The sequence below is a fragment of the Crinia signifera genome, chromosome 8, assembly GCF_055691185.1.
Source record: "Crinia signifera chromosome 8, ASM5569118v1, whole genome shotgun sequence".
Lineage (NCBI taxonomy): Eukaryota > Metazoa > Chordata > Amphibia > Anura > Myobatrachidae > Crinia > Crinia signifera.
The window spans coordinates 71,849,942-71,877,839 of NC_139224.1; the positions used below are offsets into that span (position 1 = coordinate 71,849,942).

Here is a 27,898-nt window from a genome sequence, read left to right on the forward strand (position 1 = left end):
ATCCATTGTTTACAAGAAAATCCTCTGTTGAGAAACAACTGTGTGAACAAACTAATTGTTTTAAAGTGATTTTATAATAAATGTTTTTTTATTTGTAAAAAAATGTGTCTATGGATGGTATAGACAGGAAAGACTAGTGTAACAACTGGGCGCTATTTAGCACTATTGTGGTGATTATATATATATATATATATATATATATATATATATATATATATAAAATACGGTGATGGTACTAGCGCTGAGTGGATGCCCCCAGATAAAGTTCTGTTTACACAGTTGACACTATGGGTGAGATTTAATAGGATGAGAGATTCAGAAAGTGAGAGATTTGGGAAGAAATCTCCAGTTTTTTTAAAGCGGCAATCATTTACACTGCAAAATCACACTGATTTTGCAATGTAAATGATTGCCGCTTTAAAAAAACTGGAGATTTCTTCCCAAATCGCTCACTTTCTGAATCTCTCATCCTGTTAAATCTCACCCAATGTGTCCTTTTCCTGCAGTTTGCCCAGTTCCTCTTTTTCTTTATAGAGTGGCAGCTCCTCTCCTGTTGATTCCTGTTCCAGGGAATCTCTATATGAAGATCTGGAAAAAAAGTGAGATGGGCGCCTTCTGGTGCAGTATACTGGTATTTACTTGGAAATCACCCCTAATGTGTACAAGTGTACCGTAATTAGTGGTTTCCAACCACTGTTTTATGAGTTTATTCAATAGATGCCTCTGGGTGTCTGGTAGCCTTGATCTTTCTCAGCCCCAAGTTCTTTCTCTCAAAACACCACAGGTTGTAAAAATAGAAGAAGGAATAGAATAGTGTAATATTGCTAAAACGATTTATTAATACTACAAACAAGACAAATTTGCCGGTACAATGTAAAAAAGTTTAAGAGCTTATCTGATGCATTGATGAGGTCAGTCAGTCATCGCATAGGTAAGAGTCCCCTCTCAATGCGTTTCATCCCCCGCCACAAAGGCTTGGACTTCCTCAGGAGTCCTCAGACTTCCTCAGGTTATCACCACGCACCTTGACAAAGGGGGACTACCCCCGAAATGTTGGTCGCTTGTTGCCACTCAATACAGCACGTTTATTGAAGACCCCGGAGTGCCAGTCTTTTCTTTTTGATCCTATATATATATATATATATATATATATATATATAATGGCAGGTTGGATGTGCTGCAGCACAAAAACGGAGACTGACCAGCAAAGGTATACGTAAATAATTTACTAAGTGGCAACACACATCTCATGTGCCGACGTTTCGGGGTTCCGTGTGCCCCGTTTTCAAGGAAAAGAGATACGGGTATCTCTTTTCCTTGAAAACGGGGCACACGGAACCCCGAAACGTCGGCACAAGAGATGTGTGTTGCCACTTAGTAAATTATTTACGTATACCTTTGCTGGTCAGTCTTCGTTTTTGTGCTGCAGCACATCCAACCTGCCATTATCCTACACTGGCTGCCAGCACCGGAGCACACAACGACTGAAACAGGAGTGCCGGGCCATACCCACAAGCTATATATATATATATATATATATAATATAGGTCGATAAGCAAAACGGCAATCAAGGAGAGATCAATTAGGTAGTGCACGATCCGGAAAATTGTAGTAAATATAGCATTTACCTAACCTTAGGATCAGGACAGGAACAGACCAGCACTCACAAAGTTAATTGAAGAAAAAAGTGTATTGAAAAATGAAAGCTTCATACAGAACAGAGCAACAAGTGCAACATGGCTGACCCAACAGCCGTTTCAACTGGATGCCTTCCCCTGATGAAAACTGGAAGGCATCCAGTTGAAATGGCAGTTGGGTCAGCCATGTTGCACTTGTTGCTCTGTATGATGCTTTCATTTTTCAATACACTTTTTTCTTCAATTAACCTTGTGAGCGCTGGTCTGTTCCTGTCCTGATCTTCAGGTTAGATAAGTGCTATATATATATATATATATATATATATATATATATATATATATATATTCATTCTTTATTCTTATTTAATTTGCTTCACATCAGAAATAAAGGAATTTGTCTTTGTATTACATCATATTATGTTTGCTTAGTAAATATTAAATACATTACGTTTTTGTTGATAGGTCTCTATGGTTACTACTATTCCTATTATATCCTAAGCTCCCATCATGTGACGCAACTCCCGATCACGTGACCTGTGCTAACCTATCACAGGTCACGTCTGACGGCCACGTCACATACCCGAAACACACCGCCCGGCGACTTGTTGCAGTCGGGCGATCTGTGCATTTAACTCCTCCACCCATCCTGATCATGGGTGCTTGTAAGTACAGGGCACCCACATTATGCGGCTAAATACCTCCACCCGCGCTCTCTCACTAAATCTATGAAAAAGATTAAATTAATTATTCCCTTAATTTCCGGGTCATGTGGTCCGGGTCCCGCACGCGTCACACACACTATCAATAAAAGTAAATCTGTTATTGAACAATGAAACTTTATTTGTATATACACTTCTTCCTATGTACCTTAAAATTGTTTATAAATATACAGACCTTTGTGACATATTGATCACTATTTTATGTATTAAATATAATTGCATTTTTTCTTGATGATTTCTTTCTTTTTTTGAGTAGCAGTTACACAGCTGCAAATGATCCCTAATTGTGACCTTTAATCTACTCCTGATGAAGCTGGGAGACCTTTCCCAGGGAAATGCGTAGAGCTTTTCAGAATCTACTTTACCCTTGTCACCACCAGACTCCTGAGGATTACAAAACTTTTTGCAAAGTTCACTGGATTCGGGACTTATTTTCTCTACCTGGACATCCACGATTCTTTACATCTCAAGGATTGGACCTGCAGCAATCACCATATTTCCACCCAGGTTTACCAGAAAAGCTCCCAGAAGTACTCATCAATACTGCATCATGTATCTGGAATCGGCCGCCTGGTAATATATTGCTGCTCTATAATAGAGACATCCCTTCCAGTTGGTAAAATTATCCTGGATATAGGAGTCATACTGCACCAATTAAATCCTCTTTTCTTTCTTTCTCTTCTTTTTTCTTCCATTCCTATACCAAGCAATTTGTGGGGTCCGCTCACCTGCCATACCTCAAGGCCCCTCAGTGTCATCTCACACTGACAGGAAGCCAGCAGAAACTGAGTCCATCTGGGGGTGACCCCTCTGCAGGAAACAAATGACCCCAAGACTGCTATAGGTATATACAGCTGGGCAGCAGCCACCCCACCTCCTTCCCTCCAGAACCCTAGGCCATTTGGGGTTCGCTCACCCACAATACCTAGAAGCCCCTCAGCATAATTATATCCTGACGGAAGCTGACAAAACCTGGGCCTTTCTAGTACACAGAGGGGGAGACCCCACTGCAGGAAACCATTGTTCCCCTAACTTTGTCATAGGTATACAAAGCTGGGCAGCAGCCACCTCACGGGGACGCATAGGGAATTAAGGTTGACTTCCCACAATACCTTTAAAAGCCCACTGAATATACCCAGTGGTAGCTTGTATGGCGGAATATGACCAGTAGCAGTCAGGGAGACCTGACTGTGAAGAATTGTCTTCTTTCCATACGATAGGTATATAAAGTCGGTGAATTGTCACCTGGGAGATTTTTTGCTTTGGTTATCTGCTTCTATCCCTTCTACTCATCCTCTCTCTTTCTCTCAGAGTGAGGGAGGAGACCAATCTTGCCTCATAGGCTATACAAATTATATTAAAATACCTACTCATATTTTCGCTGAGCTTTATAGAATTTATCTACTGTGAAAATAATATGTGATACACTGTTATAGAATCATTGTTCCTCTGACTATCAAATTGTTGATTAGATTGAATGAGTAGACTAAAACACGTACAAGCAGTGGCGTAACTATCGTCCCGTAGCCCCCGCGGTGGCGGGGAGGCGCTGAGGGTATGTGGGCGTCGGGGGGGCTGCGGGACGATAGTTACTCACTGGTTGCCTTCTGCCGCCGGTGGTTTTAATTGCACCGGGTCCCAGCTCTCCCGAGTCCCGGCAGCCGCAGCGCTTCTAATACAAAAAGGTGACACTTGGAAAATGGCTGCCCCCATACCGCAGACAGTTTTACGTCTGCAGTATGGGGGCAGCCATTTTCCAAGTGTCACTTTTTCATTAGCAGCAGTAAACGGGAGAGCCGCCCGGGACCCGGCGCAGACGGATGCGGCCACGCCGGCCAGAGGTAACACACACAAACACATACACACAAACACGTCACACATACATACATACAAACACACACACAAACACAACCCCCCCCCCCCCCCCGCCGTACCCCGGCTCCCCTCCACTCCATTTTTTCATACCGGGGGGGCGCCTCCTGCATTGTCGGCAGGGGGGCGCAGAAAATCTAGTTACGCCGCTGCGTACAAGTCATCTATCACTGTCTACAGTAAGGCTGCTACAGGCAGCCAAACAAAATACATGTTCTGGCCTTGTTAAGGAAAGAGTGCTAAATTGTTATTCTTTAAACGACTGTGTATCCAACTGAACTGTACCGCAGATCTCTGATACAAGAGACACAACATCTAGCATTAGATACGTTGATACCAGCATATATATCTCTCTCTATTTTTCTTAAAGAAACATCACTTTTTGTTTTATGCTGACTGCTCTAGGCGTGTAGGAATATAAGACTCATTACTATCAGAGGGAGCGTATCACATGAACATTTGCCAGAGGGAGCCCATCACATAAATATCTTTAATTTGTGGGGTAAATGTATCCATCCATGTTATTTATTTGTGTGTCCATGTCTAGTGCTTATTTTTATTATAAATTTCATTAAAAGCTATATTTTAAAACTAATAAACTTACATCAGGGGTAACTACCTGAACACATCAATAGTGTATCACTAATTTAAAGGGTTCATATACAATTGATCAACCTATTTAGTCACTTCTATACATCTTTTCATAAAATTATTTTTCTTACTGTACTAATCATTACATAAGAGTGCCCCGACAAAAAGAGAGTCTTTCCCTTCTTCCCAAAATTCTATATTTTTACTCTCTAGGGAGCACCTCCACATCTCTAATCAAATATGAGTCATGTACTCATGTTGGTAATTATACAGTACCATACCTCCCAACTTTTGATCTGAAGAAATAGGGACCCGAAAAGGGGGTGGGGCGTATGCAAATGAGGGCACGGCTTATGCTAATTAGCCGCAACCTCATTTTCATACGAGAATAGACGCTGTGCGTATGCGCACAGCGTCTATTCTACTAGATTGGGGGGTCTCCCAACTGCCACCCCCCGCAGCGGGACAATGCCTGCCGCGGGTGGGACAGCGGGACAGGACCCGAAAATCGGGACTGTCCCTCTAAAATCGTGACAGTTGGGAGGTATGCAGTACTGTGGATTTAAACATACTAAATCTTACTGCTTTTCACCTGTGCACTGGTCTATCCCCATATCCTCTTTTCCCTAACAGTGGATATAGGAGTCATTAGTGTCTTAAAGGAGTATTCACTTTATTTTATTCTCATGAATTTTATCTGTTCCCATATATTTTCATATGTTTTTAATTTTATTAAATTTCTATATTGAAAGAAACCATCATTCTCTGAATCATTTGAGAAACGAAGCCAGCGCTGGTTATTTCCTTGTTTACTATGTGTAAAAATGCTGTTCCCGCAATCCCAGTGGGGATCACGTAATCTGGACTTTTTTATATGTTTATTTTCCCTGATTCACCAAGTGGTTTCACCAATCATCTAGTCAGTGGAGATAGCTGCTTCCAACTGATTGGAGGATCTCCCCTGCAGCTGTATGGGCCCCTTAACATTAGAAATCTATTACAAATTTAATTTCATAAATCTATCAAGCAGAAGTTATGTAACTAGAATTTTACTTGTGTCTTAAAGAAGGATGGAGAAGGAAGAGGCATAGGGATGCCATACATGTTTCAGGATGCATTGTTGGCGGTGATATGGCACCAACATTATGGGCCAAAGTAAACAAGGAGACAAAGCACTGAGAACTCTCCTTCCTACACTGCCCCCACTGAAGGCTGTCTCTGGTTACAAAACATTAAGGGGGAAATTTACTAAAGGAAATTTGTAAAAAATAGGTGTATTTGTATTTAGAAATACACTCATTTTTTACATTTACTATCCCGAAAATACGGCAATTCGTATTCGTATTGATAGCACATCAATACGAATACGAATTGCCGTACTTTCGGGATAGTAAATGTCAAAAATGAGTGTATTTCTAAATACAAATACACCTATTTTTTACAAATTTCCTTTAGTAAATTTCCCCCTAAAAGTAAATATGCCTGTGCTAAAGATGTCTTACCTGTAACCAAAGACACATGACATATCCACATTTCAAATGTACTGTATTCTAGTTCACATTTCTTAAAAAAAAAAAAAAAATCATTAACATATCAGCAATAATTTTCTCATATGCAACATATTTTATGATAATTAGGATCCCATCAACTAGTTCCAGAGGAGTAACCAGGTAAGTTGACAATCTGTGTGCATTCTGTATACCCTTTGTGCACTGGAGGAATGCTTGGCTGCCCCGAAGACTATTTCCTGTACTGTCAGCTCCAGCTTTATCACCAGAGCCATGTTCTGCAGCAGCACGTCACACTGCTCCACCCAGCTCCTGACACTGTTAAGTAGCCAGCAATTTAGGGTCACCTTTGTCAAGGGTTATACCTGGGTTATATTCTGACACCACTGACTAGTGTACATATAAAGACCAGGTTGCACTATTTTCTTCTTTCCACATCATCCTCCCAGTATCCCTCGTGGCTATATGTGTCACTCTAGTGGAAAACTTTCTGCGCTCTACCCCTAGATAAATGATGAATGGAGGCTAAGTGTTGGTTTTGGAAAACCTTATTTATTTGTTTCACACAAAAAAAAAATGCAGTAAAAAAGTGCAGTATTTAAAAGGAATGTTCAGGAGGGTAGGTTCTCCAAATCCTGGTCACACTAATTCGACTGGTGATGTGCTGTTGTAGTGGGTCAGAAGGGCCGTTTCCAGTTACCTAACACTGTTCTCTCACTGAGAAGTGAGTTAGGTAACTGGAAACGGCCCTTCTGACCCACTACAACAGCACATCACCAGTCGCATTAGTGTGACCAGGATTTGGAGAACCTACCCTCCTGAACATTCCTGTTAAATACTGCACTTTTTTACTGCATTTTTTTTTTTGTGTGTGATTTTTTTGCTCATTTCTGCAGGCTGATCACCAGCCTTTTCCTAGCAGCTAACCCCGCACAAACGCACTTAGTGCGCAGCTTCACAAAAACCCATTCACTATCTGTGTCACTCTGCGCATATGCAGACTCCTGCGTCATAAACCTGGAAGTCCAGTCATAGGTGCCGATTTATTGTTTTGCTGGTGGGTACTCGAGCCAAAACTATAGGGGAGTGGCTTCATGGGGAAGGGGCGTGGCCACAAAATAATACCAATTTATATTACGCAGCACAGTTGTCTCCAATATTCAAATTACAGCAGCAGAGTTCCCATTTTTACACATTGCAGCAGCAGAGTCCCCCTTTTTACACATTACAGCACAATGTAACGATACACACCATGAAATCTATTGAAAGTAATCAATTCCACCAAAATGATTTAGTATTAATACTCACATGACTATACTGTATATCACAGACCAAATGCAAAATCCTGCACCAACACGGCTGTGAAACACTGCTGATACAGTGAATGTAACATGTAACATGTGTAGTCAGCAGACAGCACATGCATGGATGGCAACATTGTGGAGGCACAAAAATAATTTATATATATATATATATATATATATATATATATATATATATATATATATATATATATATATATATATACAGCCAGATTGCATAGAACAAAAATATCTTTATCAACAGTTATCTGTGCATCATTTCTTATCCTGAGCCTCAGGATGAGAAATGATGCACAGATAACTGTTGATAAATATTTTTGGACCTGAGTCTGACTGAGCTGAGACAAGCACTGCAGTGACTGAGCAGATTATAATATTTAACACCCGGGCCGGCCTGACACTGACGGAGTGACTGTGTGGACTCACTCACTTACTTTAGTTTGATGCCAGCGACTGGCCTCAGGGACTGGTCTGGCAAGGGGACCGGTAAGCTGCTGCCTGCCTCCCGAGTCCTCATTGCACAGCACTCAGGTGGCCGGGCCCGGGCGTGCTGAGTGATCGCATGCGGAAGGGAGGCGGGGGAGGTTGGCGATGGCGCCAGGTGACCCCGGATGAGCGTGACGCAGCAGAAAGCACAAGACAGAGTGCGTGGCGGCGGCAGGGGCGTGGACAGTAAAGTACAGCGGCCGCGGCAGCACAGTTATGATTTGAATCAGCACTGCTGCGGCCAGAGGGATTCAGGGCAGGGGATGGCCAGTGGGTGCTCATGGAATTTCCATGGGTGCTCAAGCCCTTGAGCACCCACAGAATCGGCTCCTATGAGTCCAGTGATGGGTCGGGCACAGCAAAATATAGCTCTTTTTGGAGAGATGTCCTTTGTGGTTCTAATCACAAAAGTTACTGCATATGCGATTAGTATGAATGCGATGTCACTGCAATACAACTGACTTATCCTTTGGTGCCGAACATCATGGATGTTCGAAGCATATCGCAATTAGCCTTCATTCTACATGGGATGCACTAATACTCTTCAGTGCTTGCTGCTCTGAATGTTGGCTAATTTCAATATGCTTATAATGACCATGATGTTTCGTGCTGGAGGATAAATCAGTTGCATCTCTGTTGAATCATCACTTTGAGTCCGGTTTTCGTTTTCTTTTTTTTAGCCCAATAGCTCCCAATCTTTGTAGAATGTAATGTTTAGTCTAGTGTATTTGCTAACATGTGAATATCTACTAACAGTGATGTGCGGTGGTGGCTGTGAACAGAGAGGCACTGTCACAGCCACCACCGCATCCCCCCAAACCTGGCCGCTGCTGACACCAGACCACGTCATTGCACCCCCCCCCCCCCCATCGATAAACGTCTCCCGCCCGCCGCTGACAGCAGTCTTACATTGTACAGTGCAACCCCGGAGCAGGATGAATGAAGCCGTCTCTGTGCGGGTACTCACTGAAATGACCGCAGCTCTCCTTAATGCCTGGTCTGTGCCCCGTGTCATGGCTTGCAGAACAGATGCGCGACTCTGCGGCTGCAGCAGGGAGTGGGACAGCACAAAGATTGCCTGGTAGATGAGTTTTGTACTGCTGCTGTCCCACTCCAGCTGATCCTCTCCGGGACTAGCTGCTATCTTGAAAATCAGTCAGTGTGGAAGTCCACTGCTGCCTGTGCCCAATCACATTGGCTACAGTGACAGCGGCGAGCTTTCATATTGGCTGAAAGCATATCCCCTGTCACTGAGGCACTTATCATGTTGTCGCTTTCAATAGTTTTTTTAATGGGCTTTTACAGCATGTTGCTTGTTCCGGCCCCCTGCCCACCCCCTGCTTCCAGCTATTGTAATAGGAAGCGGGAGGCACCGCTTTGGTGCCTCAAAATTTAATTTATACATTATACAACAACGGGAATGATTAAATTAATATCAAGAAGATACTTATGACACAGAATTTGTGTCATATGTATCTTCTTTGTATTATTTTAATCAATAACGCCTCCCCTGCCTCCCCTGACTGCACATCTCTGTCTACTAATAGGAAACGTCTATTGATCTTTCCTTATCTCTGCCCTTAGTCTTTTGCAGTGCCAAGGGTTATTGCCCGGTGACCACATGCTAGACAAAAGCTTGTATTCAAGCAAAGTATGTTCAATACTTCCCAACTATCCCATCTATGGCAGGACAGTCCCTCTTTTTAGACATGATAAGCAAGGTATTTAATAGTCGCCCAAAACAACTGAATTGCATTTGTTACATAGTGCGTCTATTAAATCTGAATTCCCCCAGATTAAATATAGATGCAATAACCTTATACTGACTAGCATTTTACAGCGATTAACTTTTTGCATGACCATTTCCAAGTGCAAACATTCATTAATTAGTTCATGCCAGAGAATTTATGATGTTGTGTTGGTTAGCCTTAATGTGCCCATACACTGGTGGGATATGGCAAGTTCAAATGCCATTGTGATCCATTACTGTGACAGATATCATGAAAACTGGCAAATCGCACTGGTTTTGGTGTGATTATGATGCATCTCAATCGCAAATCTCACTGGCTGCCACAAAGATTTGTTGCAGGCCGTTCAGCCCTAATAGGATTGCATGAGATACATTGTATGCAAAAGGACCGCATACAATGTATCATATGAGATCCTGTCGCCCAAGAAGGACCCGCCCACATTGCAAGCAAATTGCATGTAACCAAGTGGTGAGATACATCTCACCAGTGTATGGGCACCTTATTAGAATGTTCATTCATCCAAACAATTGTGTGTTTTTTATATTTTTATTTATATTGATAAATACATAAAGTATATTTACTGTTCACATTGCACATGGTCTAATTCATCTTGAATCATACAGAAGCCAATCCAAGTTCTGGGTATTGAAAGAAAAGAAGGAACATGGAAATCTCTAAGGTTGCTGTGTTTTGCTGCAGTCAGTTGTGGTAAGAGAGCTACATTTATTCATGTGTTTTATAGATATGGAAATAAAATCTATGTAGATGGTGAACAACTTTCTTAATGTTCCTTGATTGAGTATGTGTATGTATGGTTATATAACACTGGGTATTTATTGATGTTTTGCACATCAGGGCAAACTAATTTTTGCACACTTGTCATTCTCTGCACTGCTGTGTACAAAATAGCACACCAATACCAGGGGAAATACTGTATATGAATGGTCAGTAGTGCTGACTGTTCCACCTGTAGCTATCGAAATCAACAGTTGTGGGTATTTGTGTCCATACACCACAGCAGGACATCGCCGTCCTTGGCTGCAGCGTCTGCCAGCTCCGGCTGCAAAGGAGATCTGTGACTTGCAAGATCTTATGCATGCCCAGTGGAGTTGGCTCGGCAGTGAGGCATAGCCAGGGCTGCCATTAGGAATTTTAGTTGTCCCCCCCTCCTCACTTCACTTGCTGCCCAGACTCCTGCTCCCCCATCCCCTTTTCTGCTGTGCTGAGTGCGCTGCGCTCAGTGTGCTGAACGAAGCAGGTCCCAGAGCGCAGGCTTCTTCAATTTAGGACACATATGGCCAATTAAAATGCAGCACTTCCTTGTGAGCCAATCAGAGCTTACATACCGGCAGCCTCTATGGCTAACAGTACGTGAGCTCTGATTGGCTCAAAAGCCGATGCAGCATTTTAATTGGCACAATGTTTCAAACATAATGATATGTAGCATAATTTTTTTGTTTTTAACCCCTTCCCGACATTTGACGTACATGTACGTCATGGTCGGGAAGTACTTCCCGACATTTGACGTACATGTACGTCATGGCTTCTAACTGTCACTGCATCTATAGACGCGGTGACAGTTAGGAGATGTCTGCTGTCCCTGACAGCAGACATCCCCCCTCGCCGCCCAGGGGGGGCAGGGGTGCCCCCCGCGGTCGGCGATCGCTGTGATTGGCTGTTCAGATTTGAACAGCCAATCACAGCATTTCCTGTGTTACCGGCGGCTAAGCCGCTCGGTAACACAGAAAACGGTGGTGATCGGTGCAGCACCGATCACCACCGATGAGCAGCACCCCCCTCCCACCCACCCGGCACTCACCCGGCAGCTCCGGGGCAGCAGGCTCACCCGGCTCCCCCAGCAGCAGCAACAGCCTCAGCGCACGCAGCGCTTCCCCCCTCCCACCCCCCCCCCCCCCCCCCCCCCCCGCAAGCCGCAGCAGCAGCAGTAAAGAATAAAATTGAATGGAATGAAATATATATATATATATAAATATATATATATATGTGTGTGTATGTGTATATATATATATACACATATATGTATGTGTATATATGTATATATATACACACATATACATGTATATATATATATATACACATATATATATGTCCAACAACAATGTATCCTCAAAAAGCGCTGATCGCTGTAGCAAACATATAGTGTCCCAGGTTTTAATTACTCAGACTGGTGCAGCTCTCCTGTGTGGGCCCTTCCCAGCAGCCCAATCTGTAGATATGTAGAAAAGGAAAGAACAAGAGGCGCACAATAGTGTAGTATTTTTTTGATTTAAAAGCATCAATCTTTACTCATAAAAAATTCACTCACAAAGGTACAGGTGTTATCATCACAATAACACAAAAGCGCATGAATATATCACCAGTTTGGGGCTATCTGGAACAGAGCACGCTGTACAAACAGTCTCTCTCCTGGACCCAGCCGCGTCACCACGTGTCACCGCGTCACCGCGTCACCACGCGTCACCAGCTTCCGTCCTTCAGCTCCGCCCAAACGCGTTTCGTCCTGTCGGTGTCACACCCACTGACGAAGTCCGACAGGACGAAACGCGTTTGGGCGGAGCTGAAGGACGGAAGCTGGTGACGCGTGGTGACGCGGTGACGCGGTGACACGTGGTGGCGCGGCTGGGTCCAGGAGAGAGACTGTTTGTACAGCGTGCTGTGTTCCAGATAGCCCCAAACTGGTGATATATTCATGCGCTTTTGTGTTATTGTGATGATAACACCTGTACCTTTGTGAGTGAATTTTTTATGAGTAAAGATTGATGCTTTTAAATCAAAAAAATACTACACTATTGTGCGCCTCTTGTTCTTTCCTTTTCTACATATATATATGTGTATATATATATGTGTATATATATATGTGTATATATATGTATATATATATATGTATATATATATATATATGTATGTATATGTATATATATATATATATATATATATATATATATGCTTCCAGACAGATATTCCCGACATATGACGTATATATACGTCATGGTCGGGAGGTACTTCCCGACCGAAGACGTATATATACGTCATGGTTTTATAAACTGTCACCGCGTCTATAGACGCGGTGACAGTTTGGAGATGTCTGCTGTCCCTGACAGCAGACATCCCCCCTCGCGGCGATCGCTGCGATTGGCTGTTCAAATGTGAACAGCCAATTGCAGCGTTTTCTGTGTTACCGGCGGCTAAGCCGCTCGGTAACACAGTGATCGGTGGTGACCGGTGCTGTTAAGTACAGCACCGATCACCACCGATCGCCAGCCCCCCCCCCCTCCCACCCGGCAGCCCCCCTCCCTCCCACCCACCCGGCTGCCGCAGCGCCAGCACCCCTCCCAACCCCCCACCAGCCGCAGCGCCAGCCCCCCTCCCAAAGCTGGTGACCAAAATGGGGTCACATGTAGGGGGGTTCCACTGTATTGGTGCTTCGGGGGTCTTGCTAATGCGACATAGCACCCACCATTCATTCCACCACCAAAAATCACTCCTTCCCTTCTGAGTCCTGCCATGCACCCAAATGGTATTTTTGGGTCACATATGAGGCATTGCCGTACTGGGGAGAAATTGGGGCACAGATTTTGGGGTGCTTTGTCTCCTTCATTCCTTGCGAAAATGAAAAATTTTGAGCCAGAACTGCATTTTTGTGTAAAAAATTACATTTTTTACACAAAAATGCAGATCTGGCTCAAAATTTTTCATTTTCACAAGGAATGAAGGAGACAAAGCACCCCAAAATCTGTGCCCCAATTTCTCCCGAGTATGGCAATGCCTCACATGTGACCAAAAAATACCAGTTGGGTGCATGGCAGGACTCAGAAGGGAAGGAGTGATTTTTGGATTTTGCAGCACAGATTCTGGTTGAATGACCCCTGAAGCACCCATACAGTGGAACCCCCCCACAAGTGACCCCATTTTGCAAACTACACCCTTCAAGGAATTCATCAGGGGGTATAGTGTACATTTCAAACCCCCAGGGGCTTCACCAATTTTGATACAACTGAGCTGTGAAAATGAAAAATTAAATTTTTTCATTTTCACAGCCCAGTTGTATCAAAATTGGTGAAACCCCTGGGGGTTTGAAATGTACACTATACCCCTAAATGAATTCCCTGAAGGGTGTAGTTTGCAAAATGGGGTGACTTGTGGGGGAGGTTCCTAACTTTTAGCACTTATGGTGCCTAGAAACCTACATGGTGCCTAAAAAAAAATCTCATAAAAAGGAGGCTCCAAAATCAAGTAGGTGCTCCTTCTATTATGAAGCCTGTGGTTTGGTCAACGTGCACACTAGGGCCACATATAGGATATTTATGAAAACAAAAGAATTGGGGGAATCAATTTTTAGTCACATTTCTCTAGTAAAATCTACTGTGTTCGTTAGAAAAATGTATTAAAATTGAAACTCTGCAAAAAAAAAGAAATTTTGAAATTTCACCTACACTTTGTTTTAATTCCTGTGAAACACATAAAGGGTTAACAAACTTCCAAAATGCTGTTTTGAATACTGTGAGGGGTGCAGTTTTTGAAATGGCATCATTTATGGGGGTGTCTCACATACAAGTCCCTCAAAGTCACATCAGAACTGAACTGGTCCCTAAAAAAATCAGTGTTTGAAATTTTCTTGAAAATTTGAGAATTTGCTATTCATATTTGAAGCCTCCTAGTGTCCAAAAAAATGAAAAGGAGGTTGAAATAATGATTGCAACATAAAGTAGACATATGGTCTTTGTTAGTTATTAACTATTTTGAGTGGTATGTTTATTTGTCTCACAAGCAGAAAATGTGACATTTTGCAAATTGCAAAATTTTCCATTTTTTCACGACATTTTGGTATTTTTCACAAAAAAACACAGACTGTATCGACCCAAATTTACCACTAACTTGAAGTACAATGTGTCACGAGAAAACAATCTCAAAATCACTGGGATAAGTAAAAGCAAAAAAAAGTTATCCCCACTTAAGTGAAACATGTCAGATTTGAAAAAAATGGCTCTGTCAGGAACGCAAAAACTGGCTCTGTCAGGAAGGGGTTAATACAATGCGGAAATTCCAAAATTGAAATTTTGAAAACCTATAAAAACCTAAAACATGAATTTAAATAACATAATATTCATTTTTAGATCCTAAAAATACGGGGCTAAATTATTATGTTATGTTTGGGAAATCAATTATTGCTATTGTATTCAAATTATTTGGGTTACTCCGGTTGACACGCTCCCCTGTGTTCCCGCAGGGGAGAGATGTGTTGCAACTACACATGCGCATAGTCAGTTATGCACATTTGCAGCCACTGTGTGCAAGCAGCCACAGCGAATAGATTATTTGCCAGGCGCTCACACACAACAGTGTGGACGGGGGGCATGGGGCTGGTGGACTGGGGGATTCATCAATGGAAATGCTCAGCATTTCATGGGCGTTCCCATGACAAGGAAAAAATATATTCTAATATAGAATATGTAGGGCGCCTAAAGTATGAGTTGTCTCCCCAGAGCAGCTGCTGGGTAATAGGGGTAGTCACTCCCTAAAAATTATCACAAGAAAAAATACACAAAGAAGCAGCACTGGAACCACAATGAATAAAGACTCAATTGATACAATAATAATTTCCTTTATATGTAAAATATTTTATTTAACATTAACACAATATCATCAATACATACACATATACATATACATATACAGTAGCAAGTATTACAAAGTAATAATAATAAAAAGAGAAATGATCCCACTCTCAGGATGGATAATGGGTGATCAGTCCAATTAAATGTAAGTGCACTTTACCCAAAGAGCTGCTGTTTTCAAATATCACTGCTGTTTATAGAATACATCTTGGTGGGGAGACGATCACAGGTCCTCGCTATTCGTATGGATTCGACTCTGGTACCGCTGGATGAATCTGTGGATGGATTTTGAAAGAAGCCCAAAGTCCTCTCTGTTGATGTGGGGCCCCCAATGGCCACTGGAGGGTGATGATAAGGGCAGCTTGGGTATCCAAAATTAATATGTCCCCTTATGATAACTGGATGTATTAGGATATGCCTGGGGGTATCCAATGAGGGATCTCAGTGGGGGGCCACAGTAGGTCCTCTGGGAGTCACCCCAGGAAAGCAAAGTCCTCTAACAGGTGGCTATAGGTAGTGGAGCTCACCTGGAGGTAGCCTACTTGGTGTCCTGATGTTGAACCACAATGGGTCTTGCAAAGGGTTACCATGGGAAGGTAGCAGTGAAGTTGAAGAAGAAGCAGTGGTTAATAGCTCTTATTCCAATCCTGGAGACAAGCAGCTAATGCATTTCACCACTGGCTGTGGCTTTTTCAAAGGTGACTCTAGGTATGGCTGCTAGTGGTATAAATACCCACACCAATAAACATCTGATTGGGGTTCAATCAATAATACAATCAATAAAAGTAAACCCAATATTAAAATCTAAATAGCATATAGGAGACAAACGTATATATAACGTGGTAATTCATGGGGTAATTCATGGGGTGCTCCAGGAATATTATGTAATAACAGTAATCTTACCTCATTACAGCTCTTAGGTACAGATGACCTTAGGGTATGGGAAGGAATTAACGACATAGGAAGAAGTTTCAAAACTGTAAATAGGTCGGATCGTGGGAATGGTGGGGAGGCCTGTAGAGAGTCTACTAAGGGGGAGGTGGGTATGAGGAAGTAAGGAATACAAATAAGTCCAGAGGAGAAATTAAACACAATGTTAGGGACGCAAATAAAAATAAACATAAATTAAAATGCCTACTGGCTAATGCAAGAAGCTTAGCAGGTAAAATCGAGGAACTTGAAACTGTGGTCACAAGGGACGATTATGACATTATTGGTATTAAAGAAACATGGTGTAACAAGTCGCACAATTGGGCATTATACATGGAGGGATATACACTCTACAGAAAAGACAGGGAAAATAGAAAGGGGCGGGGGGTGTGCCTATATGTAAAAAATAACTTAACATCGTGTGAGAAAGAAATGAACACAGGCACAGAGGAAGACTACATGGAGGCCGTATGGGCAGAGATAACCGACAATAACAAAAAACCTAATAACAGAATTTTAATAGGGGTATGCTATAGACCAAATCAAACAATCATCAGATCAGGGTCAGGTATTAATTATGGGTGATTTTAATTTAACTGATATTGATTGGAAAAATGAAACATGTTAAACAGCAAGAAGCAGTGGGTTCCTAAGCTTACTTAAAGATCAGTTTATCACACAAACGGTAGAAGCTCCAACTCGTAATAAGGCATTATTGGATTTGGTTTTAACAAATAACATAGATTTAGTTTCAAACACAAAAGTAATTGACCACAATATGGTTTCACTGGAAAGCAAGTAAATTACATCATAATGGATTGACAAAAATACTAAACTTATTTGAAAGATTGAACTGAGGAGTCTGGGATGCAGAAGGGAGGAGCCTACCACTCTAAAGCTTTAGGATAGGTGCCTGGCTCCTACGGACCCTCATACATCCCAATGTTGAGCTGTGTCACCAGGACCATATCAGAGAAAGGGATTCGAACGGTAAGTTCTTACAAAAATCCCTTTTTTGAGGCACTCTGTGTCTGTAACACTTTTGAATCTGACCTAGAGACTGTTCATTTATCAATTAAAGTGATTTATACAAGTAATTGTCTCAACAGATTAACAGACACCAAGAAAAGCTATATTTTCACTGCTTTCTCTAATTAATTCATGTATATTTGTTGTTTGTCTTTGTCTGGTGTCTTTCAGATCCTAGTTTAAAGGATATTTTTTAACAATAAAGTTTAATCTTAACAGTTGTAATTTTGATAGAAGGCTTGATCCGGGAGACTTCTTGATATCCTTTCTTGGATATCCCCCTTTTCTGTATACCAATGATGTCGTAATCGTCCCTACTGACCACAGTTTCTAGATCCCCGATTTTACCTGCCAAGCTTCTTGCATTAGCCAGCAAGCATTTTAATTTATGTTTATTTTTAGTTATGTCCCTAACATTATGTTTGATTTCTCCCCTAGTATAATTTGCATTCATTACAAAATTCCTCGTTCCCGCCTCCCCCTCAATGGACTCACTACAGCCCTCCCCACCATGCTCACTGCCCGACCTATTTACAGTTTGAGAATTTCTTCCTCTGTCCATCACTCCTTCCCGTATAGAAAGGTCATCTGTACCTAAGAACTGTGATGGGATAACATGACTGTTATTACATGACATTCCTGATGCACCCTTGGAGGTACCCCCGATTTTACCCTTGTTATTTCCCAGGACATTGTCTGTGTCTCTGTCCTCCCCCACCCCTTCTCCTTCCCCAGATGATTCTTGATCCCAATCCAACTTCTCTCACTGATGGTCCTGTAATGTCTTGCTACCCCCACCCCTTGTCTCCTAGTTTAAAATCTCCTCCAACCCTCTAACCATCCTTCCCCCCCAGCACCGCAGCCCCCTCCTCATTCAGGTGCAATCCATCACGGCAAAAAAGATGGTGCCTGACCGAGAAGTCCGCCCAGTGTTCCATGAACACGAATCCCTCTTTCTTACACCAGTCCTTGAGCCACACATTTACCTTCCTGATCTCCCTCTGCCTCCCTGGGCTAGCGCGTGGAACTGGTAATATTTCAGAGAAAATTACCCTAGATGTCCTCACCTTTAATTTATTACCTAATTCCCTGTACTCTTTCTTGAGGACATCCCACCTACCATTATCTTTGTCGTTGGTACCAATGTGTACCAAGACCACCGGGTTGCTACCAGCCCCTCCCAACAATCTGAATAGAAGGGGATTGACTTGCAAAGACGCAGGTCACAAAAAAGCAAAATGTGCTTTTTGGGCGCACTCTTTGTATATAATTATGTAATGTAGTATTGATTCATTAAAACGTAACTTTTATTAAGACTTTACCTAAAAGAAGGATGACTATCTAACTCTTCTTTCAAAAGAAAAATTCTCACTTGAAAGAGAAAAAGATTAAAATGTCCGCAAATGCCAGTGTTTGCTCTGCTATGAATGAGTCAGAGCATAAATTGGTCAGGCATGCAGTTAACGTTACTGGTCATGGGCATTCCTTTTGTAACGCTGCCTATTTATTGAGGCGTTGTGTGACCGTGATTACTCACTCCCTCTGATTATTTTTCAGGGCAAGTGCTGACAATTTTATTGTGACTAATAGTGGAATATATGTCCTATTGTGGTCACTGTCAGGTTGCTCCTTGTGTTCAACGCTTGTGGTTATATATTGATGGTCTAATAGGTCTAAGTATTTGAACCATTAGTTTAATTATTCGCTGTGCAACGGACAATCAAAATAGCCATGTGGGAGTCTTGGCTCGCATTCATTAAAGGAATCTCACACACAGATGGAAATATTCCCCTGCAGTAGGTTTCTCCTTGGCATCATGTCATGACCAACCATGCGTGTACCATACCAGGTGTTCACCAGGGACTTGGCCTCTGATTACTTGTCTGGCCCCCTATATATTCTATTGTTATATAGAAATATTTAGGGGTATACAGGTACACTGTGTGTTGTGGTCTCTGTTATACGATGTCAGGTTGACTGCTATGGGGAAAAAATAGATAGAACACTTCTGCTGTCCGGTCAGATATATGTCATCCCTGATGCGTCTAGCAGTGCAGGGAAACTATTCATATAACCTGGCCGGATGAGAGAGTGTTGAAGAGATCACAGTTTACTGGAGCATAGTCGGGTAGCTTGTGAACCAAGGCTTCTGCTTTTGAGGATCTGTATTAATACATCGAATCCCCAATGAGAGAGCCTGTTGCTGGTCACCTGCTGATCCCGGGAATTATTAGATACTCTCAAACAGTGCACATACATACATGGGTAATTTTTTGGGGTATATTCCCAGTGTGCACATAGATTTTTTAGTAAACTTAATCGTTTGTCATAACAGTCTTTGACCACACTAATACGTATTCCTTATTTGAAGCTGCCTTATAACTCCTCTGTGCACATAAAAAGATGATTAGGTCGATGTCACCACCTTTTGGAGATCAAACAGCACCTGTAACAAAACGCTCTGCACACATAAGTTGTGCTGAATAGTGCTGTAGCCTTGTAGCCACCTGTATCATATACGTCTATTCACTGCTGGGCTATCACCCTACACAGATAGCTCCACTGTGTCAGGCTACAGCCTATGATCCCCTACTAACTACTGCTATTTGATTGCAGCTGTTAGGGTAGATTTAACATACAAGATTGGTTACTTGCAGCGCATACACATCACGAGATAATTGGATCAATATTGCCACTTTAAGAAATAAAGCAGCACCAGAAGACAAATACTCTGTATATGTCAATTTGCACAGAAATGGTACACAGATAGCTCCACTGTGTCAGGCTACAGCCTGTGATCCCCTACCAACTACTGCTATTTGATTGCAGCTGTTAGGGTAGATTTAACATACAAGATTGGTTACTTGCAGCGCATACACATCACGAGATAATTGGATCAATATTGCCACTTTAAGAAATAAAGCAGCACCAGAAGTCAAATACTCTGTATATGTCAATTTGCACAGAAATGGTACACAGATAGCTCCACTGTGTCAGGCTACAGCCTGTGATCCCCTACCAACTACTGCTATTTGATTGCAGCTGTTAGGGTAGATTTAACATACAAGGTTGGTTACTTGCAGCGCATACACATCACGAGATGATTGGATCAATATTGCCACTTTAAGAAATAAAGCAGCACCAGAAGTCAAATACTCTGTATATGTCAATTTGCACAGAAATGGTACACAGATAGCTCCACTGTGTCAGGCTACAGCCTGTGATCCCCTACCAACTACTGCTATTTGATTGCAGCTGTTAGGGTAGATTTAACATACAAGGTTGGTTACTTACAGCGCATACACATCACTAGGTGATTGGATCAATATTGCCACTTTAAGAAATACAGCAGTACCAGAAGTCAAATACTCTGTATGTGTCAATTTGCACAGAAATGGTGCTATAATCATACAGCCACCTGTGCCATATACAGATATCCACTACTGGGCTGTCACATCAAACAGTTAGCATCGCTGTATTTAGGCTATAACCTGTAGTCTCCTATCAAATATCGCTGTTTGATATCAGCTGTTTAGGGCAAATTCACATGAAAAAACTAATCAACTACAGAGCGAAAAAAGTGCTGTGTACACATGGATATGGTGTGCATATACCACCAGGATATTATCTAACCACAAGCATATAAACGATTCCTGCCTCAGAATGCCTACTGACTCTATAATCAGAGATCAGTTGCGTGGTACCTGACCCGGCAGGCTGGATAGCCGTGTCGGGAGGGGGTCCGAGGTAGCCGGCTGTTCAGTTCACATCAAGAGGTGTAGCGTCTGTTATATGCTACTTGCATGTCACTCTAAACCTGGTAGCCGGAGTTCAGGACAAACGGAGGGAGTTAAGCCTGCGGAAGACGCGGAAACATGTTTCGCCGGTAGGCTTCGTCAGTCCAGCGCCATCAGAGATGGCGCTGGACTGACGAAGCCTACCGGCGAAACATGTTTCCGCGTCTTCCGCAGGCTTAACTCCCTCCGTTTGTCCTGAACTCCGGCTACCAGGTTTAGAGTGACATGCAAGTAGCATATAACAGACGCTACACCTCTTGATGTGAACTGAACAGCCGGCTACCTCGGACCCCCTCCCGACATGGCTATCCAGCCTGCCGGGTCAGGTACCACGCAACTGATCTCTGATTATAGAGTCAGTAGGCATTCTGAGGCAGGAATTGTTTATATGCTTGTGGTTAGATAATATCCTGGTGGTATATGCACACCATATCCATGTGTACACAGCACTTTTTTCGCTCTGTAGTTGATTAGTTTTTTCATGTGAATTTGCCCTAAACAGCTGATATCAAACAGCGATATTTGATAGGAGACTACAGGTTATAGCCTAAATACAGCGATGCTAACTGTTTGATGTGACAGCCCAGTAGTGGATATCTGTATATGGCACAGGTGGCTGTATGATTATAGCACCATTTCTGTGCAAATTGACACATACAGAGTATTTGACTTCTGGTACTGCTGTATTTCTTAAAGTGGCAATATTGATCCAATCACCTAGTGATGTGTATGCGCTGTAAGTAACCAACCTTGTATGTTAAATCTACCCTAACAGCTGCAATCAAATAGCAGTAGTTGGTAGGGGATCACAGGCTGTAGCCTGACACAGTGGAGCTATCTGTGTACCATTTCTGTGCAAATTGACATATACAGAGTATTTGACTTCTGGTGCTGCTTTATTTCTTAAAGTGGCAATATTGATCCAATCATCTCGTGATGTGTATGCGCTGCAAGTAACCAATCTTGTATGTTAAATCTACCCTAACAGCTGCAATCAAATAGCAGTAGTTTGTAGGGGATCACAGGCTGTAGCCTGACACAGTGGAGCTATCTGTGTACCATTTCTGTGCAAATTGACATATACAGAGTATTTGACTTCTGGTGCTGCTTTATTTCTTAAAGTGGCAATATTGATCCAATTATCTCGTGATGTGTATGCGCTGCAAGTAACCAATCTTGTATGTTAAATCTACCCTAACAGCTGCAATCAAATAGCAGTAGTTGGTAGGGGATCACAGGCTGTAGCCTGACACAGTGGAGCTATCTGTGTACCATTTCTGTGCAAATTGACATATACAGAGTATTTGTCTTCTGGTGCTGCTTTATTTCTTAAAGTGGCAATATTGATCCAATTATCTCGTGATGTGTATGCGCTGCAAGTAACCAATCTTGTATGTTAAATCTACCCTAACAGCTGCAATCAAATAGCAGTAGTTAGTAGGGGATCACAGGCTATAGCCTGACACAGTGGAGCTATCTGTGTAGGGTGATAGCCCAGCAGTGAATAGACGTATATGATACAGGTGGCTACAAGGCTACAGCACTATTCAGCACAACTTATGTGTGCAGAGCGTTTTGTTACAGGTGCTGTTTGATCTCCAAAAGGTGGTGACATCGACCTAATCATCTTTTTATGTGCACAGAGGAGTTATAAGGCAGCTTCAAATAAGGAATACGTATTAGTGTGGTCAAAGACTGTTATGACAAACGATTAAGTTTACTAAAAAATCTATGTGCACACTGGGAATATACCCCAAAAAATTACCCATGTATGTATGTGCACTGTTTGAGAGTATCTAATAATTCCCGGGATCAGCAGGTGACCAGCAACAGGCTCTCTCATTGGGGATTCGATGTATTAATACAGATCCTCAAAAGCAGAAGCCTTGGTTCACAAGCTACCCGACTATGCTCCAGTAAACTGTGATCTCTTCAACACTCTCTCATCCGGCCAGGTTATATGAATAGTTTCCCTGCACTGCTAAACGCATCAGGGATGACATATATCTGACCCGACAGCAGAAGTGTTCTATCTATTTTTTCCCCATAGCAGTCAACCTGACATCGTATAACAGAGACCACAACACACAGTGTACCTGTATACCCCTAAATATTTCTATATAACAATAGAATATATAGGGGGCCAGACAAGTAATCAGAGGCCAAGTCCCTGGTGAACACCTGGTATGGTACACGCATGGTTGGTCATGACATGATGCCAAGGAGAAACCTACTGCAGGGGAATATTTCCATCTGTGTGTGAGATTCCTTTAATGAATGCGAGCCAAGACTCCCACATGGCTACTTTGATTGTCCGTTGCACAGCGAATAATTAAACTAATGGTTCAAATACTTAGACCTATTAGACCATCAATATATAACCACAAGCGTTGAACACAAGGAGCAACCTGACAGTGACCACAATAGGACATATATTCCACTATTAGTCACAATAAAATTGTCAGCACTTGCCCTGAAAAATAATCAGAGGGAGTGAGTAATCACGGTCACACAACGCCTCAATAAATAGGCAGCGTTACAAAAGGAATGCCCATGACCAGTAACGTTAACTGCATGCCTGACCAATTTATGCTCTGACTCATTCATAGCAGAGCAAACACTGGCATTTGCGGACATTTTAATCTTTTTCTCCTTCAAGTGAGAATTTTTCTTTTCAAAGAAGAGTTAGATAGTCATCCTTCTTTTAGGTAAAGTCTTAATAAAAGTTACGTTTTAATGAATCAATACTACATTACATAATTATATACAAAGAGTGCGCCCAAAAAGCACATTTTGCTTTTTTGTGACCTGCGTCTTTGCAAGTCAATCCCTTTCTATTCAGTTGTATTCTCTGAATGTTTGGGCGCACCACCAATTGATGACTAGGAGATTTTTCGTCAATAGTTTCAAATATTGGTCTTTCAAAATTAGTCTAACATAATTACTTGATATGAACCATAGTCTGTGCGGATCCACCCTCCACTTACATTACCTCCCAACAATCTGTCTACTCGGTCCGCAATGTGCCGTACCCGAGCACCCAGGAGGCAACAGACGATGCGACGATCATGGTCCCGATAGCAGATTGCCCTGTCTTTTCTCCTGATGATAGAATCCCCTACGATCACTATCTGCCTTGGTACCTCATTATCTGTCATCCCAATTGAGCTAGAGGGACTACTCCTCTGGTTCCTAGAGGGAACAGTCTCCTCCAGCTCCGTCATTTCGTCTCTATCCTCCGCCGAATCTTCGTCCAACCGGGCAAATTTATTCGGGTGAGATAGATCCGAGATGTCATGCCTGTCCCTCCTGACCCTCTTGTTTCTTTCTTGTTCCGGAAACCCACGGATAGGAACACTTTGCTACTGGCATCCAGCCAGCACCCACCAGCCCTAAAGAACAATTTGCATATCTCAAATTTTTTGCGTGTCATGCGCAATAACACTGTCGAATCAGTGATGGAGGAGCAATTGAGAGAGATGTCCAACAGGTTCCGGGACAGAGGCTACCCTGCGTCAACTATTAAGAATTGCCTAACTAAAGCAAGACGGAAATATCTCAATGATTGCCCCAACGGGAGTGCGAAACCGGACAGGATGGTCTACACAACAACTTTTGATAATATGGCACCCACGATAAGCAAATCCATCCACCAACATATGCAGATTGTCAAGTCCGATCCCCAACTACACCTCTCCAAGACTGCACCACCCATGATGGCCTACAAAAAGGCCCTAACCTCAAAAAATTACTTCTGAGGCCCACCAAACATCCTGACAATCCACAAAGCAGTATGTGGAAAGAAGACCTGGTTGTTTCAGGTACAGTGGTTGCACCACATGCAGGAGTATGATGACTGGACCCACTTTTCCCACCCCCACACTGGACAACCACTGAAAATCAAATACAAACTACACTGCATGATGGACCACCTGATCTATATCTTGACATGCCCATTCGGGCTCTATTACGTTGGAATGACCACCAGGAAATTCAGAGAGAGGATGGCCAACCACAGACTGTCCATCCGCCAAGCTATTGACTCTGGTACAGCGGATCTCCCTGTACCCAGACATTTCATTAACGCTCGACACAATGTACCGGACCTGAGGTGCAAACTTATAGACTGGATGCCACCGCCACCCCGAGGAGAAGACAGAACCTTATTACTACGCAAGACCGAGAGCAAGTGGATATACAGGCTGGACACGATTGCGCCCAAAGGGATAAATGAAAATAACCCTTTGACTATCTTCCTTGGACAATAGGATGTGACTACACCACTATAGATTTATTTCATATGGATAATTTTTCAAATTTTTTGCGATAATTTTTCACACTTCTTTGGATCATTTTTCACGTGTTTTTTTCGCTTTTTCACTTTTACCATTTTTTTAATCTTCTGCACACCACCACACGCATGCACCCAACGGTAACGGACATGCGCCGCTATGATTCGTATTTGGCCCTCCCTCCCCTTGTAAATGTTCCCCCCACTATAATTAATTTTTGGGCCTATGGACCCAACATTAGACCCCTATACCAGGGGTGGCCAAAGCGTCGATCGCGATCGACTGGTGGACCGCAGGCCTGTCCCCAGTCGATCGCGATGCCGAGCAGGCAGCTGTCGGGAGGCTGAAGCGCAGGTGTCCTTCCCCATGTCATGTAGGAGGATCCATACTATAATAAATACACTGACACTGGCAGGATCGAGTGCCAAATCATCACAGAACTACTGAATACTATCTATTTTAACCTGTTCATGTTGGTGCTCGTCCTCCCGGTGAGTGTGACTGGTGCTCTCTGCTCTCACAGGCTCTCTGCAGCACGTACGGAGAGATGAAGCCGGCACAGGAGACACACTGCACCGGAGCTGAAGCGCAGGTGTCAGACCCCTGTGTCAGATGCTGCGGCTTGCTGCAAATACAGAGGGACGAGGCACAGGAGACACACTGCACCGGGGACACACAGCCAAAAGGGGTCTGACACACTGCACCGGAGCTGAAGCGCAGGTGTCAGACCCCTGTGTCAGATGCTGCGGCTTGCTAAACGTACAGAGGGACGAGGCCGGCACAGGAGACACACTGCACCGGGGACACACAGCCAAAAGGGGTCTGACACCTGCGCTTCAGCTCCGGTGCAGTGTGTCTCCTGTGCCGGCTTCATCTCTCCGTACGTGCTGCAGAGAGCCTGTGAGAGCAGAGAGCACCAGTCACACTCACCGGGAGGACGAGCACCAACATGAACAGGTGAAAATAGATAGTATTCAGTAGTTCTGTGATGATTTGGCACTCGATCCTGCCAGTGTCAGTGTATTTATTATAGTATGGATCCTCCTACATGTGCGGTTTCAGTGCTTCAGCGGCGCTTAGCTCATCACTAACAGGGGAAGGACACCTGCGCCCCAACCCAAAATTGCCTACTCTCCCATAAAAATAAAGTACCTTTTAATAGTGGAGGGGTCAGCTATGTTGGCGACAGGATTAGGATTAAAGGGGTTAACTGTGTCTTTGACAGCACTGGCAGGAGAGGGGTTAACAGTGTCGGGATACAAGAACCAATCAGACGCTGTGGTCTCTCCTGCCCTGTAAAAGCTTTGTTCTGGGGAAATGGGGAGGGGCCATTCAGTTCCACTCTGCACTAAACGGGCTGTGATTGGTTCACAGCCTGCCTGTAAGGGAGGGAGACATTCTATTGGTTGGGCTAGGAAGCAACTGTACCTCCGTCACCCTTACTGCCCGCCATTTGCTGTGAACACTGACACACAGCAGTCGTGTTAAGTGAGATCTCTGTGCAGTGTAGGAATATATCTAAAATAGTGAGAAAATCTGGGCGTCCTAAGTATTCTGAGCCTGTTCGCTTTCATTATCTGAAAAATCCATCCAGGGATCTGGGTGCGTCCTAAGTATTCTGAGCCTGTTAGCTGGCATTATCTGAAAAATCCATCCAGGGATCTGGGTGCGTCCTAAGTATTCTGGGCCTGTTAGCTGGCGTTATCTGAAAAATCCATCCAGGGATCTGGGTGCGTCCTAAGTATTCTGGGCCTGTTAGCTGGCGTTATCAGAAAAATCCATCCAGGGATCTGGGTGCGTCCCAATTATTCTGAGCCTGCTAGCTTGCATTATCTGAAAAATCCATCCAGGGATCTGGGTGCGTCCCAATTATTCTGAGCCTGCTAGCTTGCATTATCTGAAAAATCCATCCAGGGATCTGGGTGCGTCCTAAGTATTCTGGGCCTGTTAGCTGGCGTTATCTGAAAAATCCATCCAGGGATCTGGGTGCGTCCTAAGTATTCTGGGCCTGTTAGCTGGCGTTATCTGAAAAATCCATCCAGGGATCTGGGTGCGTCCCAATTATTCTGAGCCTGTTAGCTGGCATTATCTGAAAAATCCATCCAGGGATCTGGGTGCGTCCTAAGTATTCTGGGCCTGTTAGCTTGCGTTATCTGAAAAATCCATCCAGGGATCTGGGTGCGTCCTAAGTATTCTGGGCCTGTTAGCTGGCGTTATCTGAAAAATCCATCCAGGGATCTGGGTGCGTCCCAATTATTCTGAGCCTGCTAGCTTGCGTTATCTGAAAAATCCATCCAGGGATCTGGGTGCGTCCCAATTATTCTGAGC

General features: G+C 43.2%; 1 protein-coding gene across 1 annotated transcript in view; it reads left to right on the forward strand.

Moving 5' to 3' along the window:
• Nucleotides 1–2,187: 2,187 nt before the first annotated feature.
• Nucleotides 2,188–27,898, forward strand: part of LOC146027237 (P-selectin-like) — a 149,602-nt gene continuing 123,891 nt past the window's right edge. The window contains exons 1-3 of the mRNA XM_083158187.1: nucleotides 2,188–2,299; nucleotides 2,613–2,929; nucleotides 10,510–10,594. The gene's annotated coding sequence lies outside the window, so the exon portion shown is untranslated. The remainder of the gene's footprint in view (nucleotides 2,300–2,612; nucleotides 2,930–10,509; nucleotides 10,595–27,898) is intronic.